The following is a 5,616-nucleotide window of genomic DNA, read 5'->3' as shown; positions in this document are numbered from 1 at the left end:
TATGGAAGAAGTTTATTCCTTTGCTCTAAGGGCTGCACTTCTTCTATTGCTAAATAGAGGGTGTTAGTCTCTAGAGTTGTCAGGTCAGCACCTGACACCAACATTAAATTCACACACATTGAGGGGAAAAACATTAAACAACTTTACAAGTGAAAGTCTATAACATGAAGGGAAGGAAACTATTGCACTCTATTGCTGGTCACTACAGTGCAGTTTACGGTCCAACCAATGTCCTTGCTCAGAAAAAATGTGGCAATTTGTTTCTTCCTTCCCTTCGCTTCCCTTTCCCCACCTCCCTCCCCAAAAGACAGAGAAAGTTCAGCTAACTAGTGTGAACAGGAGAAAGGGGGGTAACAGATGGAGCTGGTGAGAGAGTCTCTGAATGTTTGTGAATTATCTAGTGTTTTTATTGATCTAAACCTGACCCTTTTCATTAGTCAAAGGTCATTGACGGTCTTGAATATATTGAATACAAGGGTGCAGCCATTCTCCAACCTATACAGATTTTCTGGTACCAGGATTGAGACAACTAGTGTTTGTGATAATTTAGAACGGTTCTGTTGAGAACTGTAGCCCGTACATTTGCCTTAAAATTGTTATAATCCTGTGAGGAAAATCCTCAGGAGTTTAAATTTCTTTTTGGAAAACATCCTCTGCCCCATAACTTTTGTACTTGCTCAGCAAGAAATTAAGAATAACAAAAAGCAATAGTAATTCTTCTGGGGAGTGCAAAACAGCAATGTTTTGTGCTCACCAAGCTGGATCAGCAGAGGGTATAGCACAAAAAGCACTGCTCCCCGGTACCACATATATTGACATCAGTTAATGATGCTGGTGCTCGAGCAAACATTTCTTGGCCTCAAAAATCACTTTTGAAGATGAAGTTGTTTTCTGTGAAAACACTGTGAGTCAGCTGATCTTTGGCATCTGGGAAAGAATAATTTACATTTATATAGCGCTGGTCATCCCAAAAGAGCCACACCCCCTTTGCAAGCACGATAAACTGTATTCTCTGCATGTGTGGGTTTGTGGAATAATATTTTCCACTCTGTTTAGTACACCTTGAATTCAAGGATCTCCCAGCACTTTACAAATAATAATAAAGTCTCACAACTGCCTAGGTGGTGGGTAAATATCATTCTCATTTTACAGACTGAGAAGTTGAGGCATGGACAGGTTCATGACTTGCCCACAAATACACAACTGTTACTCTGTAGTATAGCCAATAATAGAACTGAAAACACCGGACTCCCAGCCCCGTGATCTAAACACTACATAATGCTTCTCAGAACTGAACATGCTGGAGGATTTAGACTGGCAGAATGTAATTACTCAGACTGGAATCTGGCCAAGACACCAGAAATAACAATCCTTTGCCTGTGAGATTGCCACAGTCTTTAATGACTGCACATGATTAGGACCACAGGTGATCAATCAGCCTTACAGATCATTAGACAAACAGCACCTCCATAAGTTCAGCAACCCATTGCACCATGCAATGGCATTTGGCTCAGCATTGACTCAAAGAGAAAAAAGCCACTGAGTCATCAACTGCAATTTCTGCAGCACTCTGGGTTTTCCTTGGAGATCCCCCATCTGGACATTGACCAGCTTATCCTGTAAGGTCTGATGAGATCAGAGCCCAGCTAGAATACCAAAAGGTGGCGATTGCTAAAATCAGGAGGAAAAAAGCTGTTTCCCAGAAAATGAGGAACATCTGGAATCAAGATGTAAAAAACAAAACTGTACAGTCCTTGAAGATGTATTCCTAGTCTGGAGTGATGAGCCATAAATGGCTGTTCGCCATAGAATCCCTTCCCCAAGGCCACATAATACAAGGCAGAAACTGCAGTGCAGGCTTACACCATGAGATGCACTGTTACAATCATTGTGGAGAGCAGAGGTTGCAAAGAGGACTTGTTCGTCTGTCTCTGCCTGGTTTACAGCCCTCCTCTTTCGCTTGCCAACTGGCAAATAAATAATCCTCTGGCATAGTTATTCAGATTATAATTGTCCAGTTGTGCCGTCAGTCGGCAGTGAATCCTGTCACAGAGCCGGGGAAGGTGTAGACACCTGCAGGATTCCAGAAAATGGGGACATCAATTTGGGGCCCGATTCAAAGCCCTTTAAAGTCTATGGAAAGACTTTAACTGACTTCAGTGGGAGCTATATCAGGTCCTTTATTGCTAGAGAGAAATGAAACAGACATGTTTCCCCTTTCAGTACATCCCTTATTCAAAAGTACTACAGCAACAGCTCCAAGCGCTGCAGCCTGTAATAACGAAACTGAAGCGTTAGGGGCTATTACTCCAGAACACGGCAGTAATTTTTGTGCCAGGCATTAAGTATGTTCAAGTACTTGGTAGAACCAGAGAGCACGTGAGCGATGTAAGTGAATAAAACAGCATATTTATCCTTACCGCTGCCAGGAAAAGTAAGGACGATAGCATTCAGGTAAGGGGCCTAAATAACATAGCAGGGAATGTCCGTTTGATAATCTGACAGCAGGGAGTTAAGCCTCCAGAGGAGATGCTGAGGAGATTCAAATATAAGGGTTCTGATCCTACACCTGACCCAACTTGCCCCCACTACTCCCATCTCCTTGGCCCATCCCCATACTTCCTCTCTGCCTGTAGCAACATCAGGAGCTGTCACCTGAATTGCTCACCAGCTGGGGCTCCGAGTGGACAACCTCGCAAGACCCTCCAGCTAGGACCTGGATCCTGGGCTGACTTCAATGGCAGTTACTCCTATCCTGTGTGTTGCAAAGGCATGAGGTCCTTAGTGTTTCAAACCACCACTGCATCCGAGTGGGGAGACAACAGTCATCCTTAGCATTGGCAGAGTACTTTGTATCTTTAGCTGCAGTCTTCGATCCCCCATCCCCAGGGGGGAGGATTTAAAGTCCTTATATTTTATACAGAGTGGGAGGCCAAATGGCCGGTCCAAGATCACATAGGGCCTCATCTAAAGCCGGCTGCCTGCCATTGACATCACCGGGTTTTGGATCCGGCCCAGAGCGGGAGGAGCACTCATGTATTTTTAGCTCCCAGGTCCATGCACATACCCCTAAGCCAGGCTACCTGTCAGGTGAAACAAATGCAGACTGGAGACCGCCACCACCGCTTTGTTAGTGAATCATTTCCTCTCTCTCCCTTGCCGCCTTCTGCCTCAGCTCATAAGAAGCCACCTGGCGTCACCATGGATCAACCTGCCCTCTGCTGGCTTGAACTGTTTTAGGGGGTGAAATTGAAGGAAGGTGCTTTCATTGATGAAAAGCCCAGTTATCAAGAGACTTGGGAGAAAGAGGCAGCTCTGATCATTGAGTGATGGATAACTCCTTGTAGCCAAAGGGATGTTGAGGATAAGATTATATCGGAGGTAGGGAGATGACTGTGGGGGTCAGGTGTGACTGGTAGGGATATGGTAGGGAGCAGGGTCAGAGTATAGAGAAAAGAAAATAGAGGCAAAACCAGAAAAACCGAAGGAGGAAGGACTCATCAGCCTTGTACTGCAAAGTTTCAGCATGGAGTAATGGCACAAGAGTATCCTTTGTTTTAGTCCCCAACTGAGTTCTTGCCATCTGTCTCTTTGCTGCTTTTCCCCTGAGCCCAGTGGCCCTAACTGGTTACATAGTGGCAGGGCCGGCTCCAGGCACCAGCCCACCAAGCTTGTGCTTGGGGCGGCACCTGGAGGGGGGGCGGCACGGCGCTCCGGCCGCCGGGGAGAACGGGGCCACAGCTGGGCTCGCCGCCCTGCCCCCGGCGCTCTGGTCGCCGGGGGGAGAGCCGAGCCCCCGCCGGGGCTCGCCGCCCTCCTCCCAGGGCTCCGGCCGCCCTCCCCCCCGGCGCCCTCCCCCCGGCCGCCGGGGGGAGAGCGGAGCCCCCACCGGCGGCCGGAGGCTTTTTTGCCTGGGGCGGCAAAAAAGCCAGAGCCGGCCCTGCAGAGTGGCTACAAAATCCTCTAGACCAGCAGCACCAGAACTCTTGTGCGCCTCTGTGTGGGGACTGGAGGTAGCATGATGAACGAAGAGGACCATGTGATTTGATCCATATAGAAAGCAGATGTTTGGTTCCCCCATCCCGATTATGCCTCCCATGCAGCCACAGTTCCAAAAGTGGATACTGGTTTGGGGTGACTCAGGCTCTGGGAGCCCAACTTAACGTCCCCTTGGGCCTGACTTTCAGAAGTTTACAGCACCCACAGCTTCCATGCATTGAAATCAGAGCTATGGAGGCCCAGCTTGTCTGAAAATCAAGCCCAAAACTTTCAAGCTGGGCACCCAAAATCAGTGGCTACTTTTGAAAATGTTGGCCTTATTTCACAGACAAGCTCAGCTGCCCCTTCAGCGTCTGACGCAGGAGCATGCAACCGAAAACAAAATGCATGTTCCAGGCCTATTTGAGTTGCATCCTCCACAATAGCTCCCATCAACAGAGCATCCGCCTCCTCCTATCAAAATGTCCAGCAATCCCACTCATGCCTGCCCGCTCACAGGCCTGTTGCATTTCGGTTGAGTTCTTGAGCTAGTGTTTTGTTTGTAAATGAGCATGGGGGAGATGGCAGCATTATGGAAGTAACTGTTATTTCTCCATCTAGGGCACCTCCAGCCATTAATTTATAGGGTGAAGGGTATCCAGTATATTAAGTGTGAGTTATTATTATTATTTTTTTATTGGCAGCTCTGAAAGACCCCAATTAAGGGAGAAATCTTGGCTCCATTGAAGTCAGTGGCAAAACTCCCATTGACGTCAGTGGGGCTAGGATTTCCCTCTATAGTCCCTATTGTACTAAACATTATACCAACAACTACTGTAGTTTGTTCCCGCTCCAGAGAGCTCAGAATCTAATACTGACTCTTCACGAGGTGAAGCAAACATAAGATTCGTTTTAATTTTTAATGTTTAAATGGAAACCACCTTGTTTCCTTGCAAATAAGATTAATAGGTATCCTAAAGCATTGTGCTTCTTCTCTGCTGCTGCCCAGATACTCCTGAGCCCCCACAGCCCTCCTTTAAGTAGCAAAAAAAATGTTTGAATGCCTGGAAATTACAAAGGGGAAAGGATTCTTCCCAAAAAGCCACAGCAAGGGGAGGAGTCACTTGCAAAAGCAGAGCCCTCTCTCAGCGTTTCAGTGTTGTTTATGGTCACTGGAGAGCTCATGTACTAAATAGACAAAACAGATAAATAATCCAACCCAGCCATTAGGGAAAGCAAGATTAAAATATCTCTTTGAAGGCTGGCTTTTCAAGGAGCCTCGTTAGCGCAGTAGGTAGCGCGTCAGTCTCATAATCTGAAGGTCGTGAGTTCGATCCTCACACGGGGCATCCTCAGTTTTTGTTTTTTTTTACACCCTCCCCTGCCTGTTACATTACATTCGTTATGCAGCTATTGCGAGCAAGGCTGCTCCTCCTTATCTGCAGGCAGCGGCAGAGGAGAGGCGATATCAAGAGTTTTTGCACTGCCGGGAGGAAGGACACGAGACCAGCAATGCAGCGGCCCTAAACTCCCTGCTTTCCAAGCAGCAAACAGGCGCTGTAGAGACTGTTGCAAAGAGCGGGTGGCAAGATCCCACCAGGGGAACCAGGAGGCGATGGTGCAGGGGGATCCGGGTTT

The 5,616-nt window shown here is 47.4% G+C and overlaps 1 non-coding gene across 1 annotated transcript; it reads left to right on the top strand.

Annotated features, from left to right (window-relative positions):
* Positions 1 to 5,254: 5,254 nt before the first annotated feature.
* On the top strand, positions 5,255 to 5,327 carry TRNAM-CAU. Its single transcript has one exon. It is a non-coding gene; the product is annotated as a tRNA-Met (tRNA).
* Positions 5,328 to 5,616: the final 289 nt, after the last annotated feature.

The sequence above is a fragment of the Terrapene carolina genome, unplaced genomic scaffold (genome assembly GCF_002925995.2).
Source record: "Terrapene carolina triunguis isolate 2854851 unplaced genomic scaffold, T_m_triunguis-2.0 Scaffold33911, whole genome shotgun sequence".
Classification (NCBI taxonomy): domain Eukaryota; kingdom Metazoa; phylum Chordata; order Testudines; family Emydidae; genus Terrapene; species Terrapene triunguis.
The sequence above is the reverse complement of the archived record's forward strand: the minus strand, read 5'-3'. Positions and strand labels throughout refer to the sequence as shown.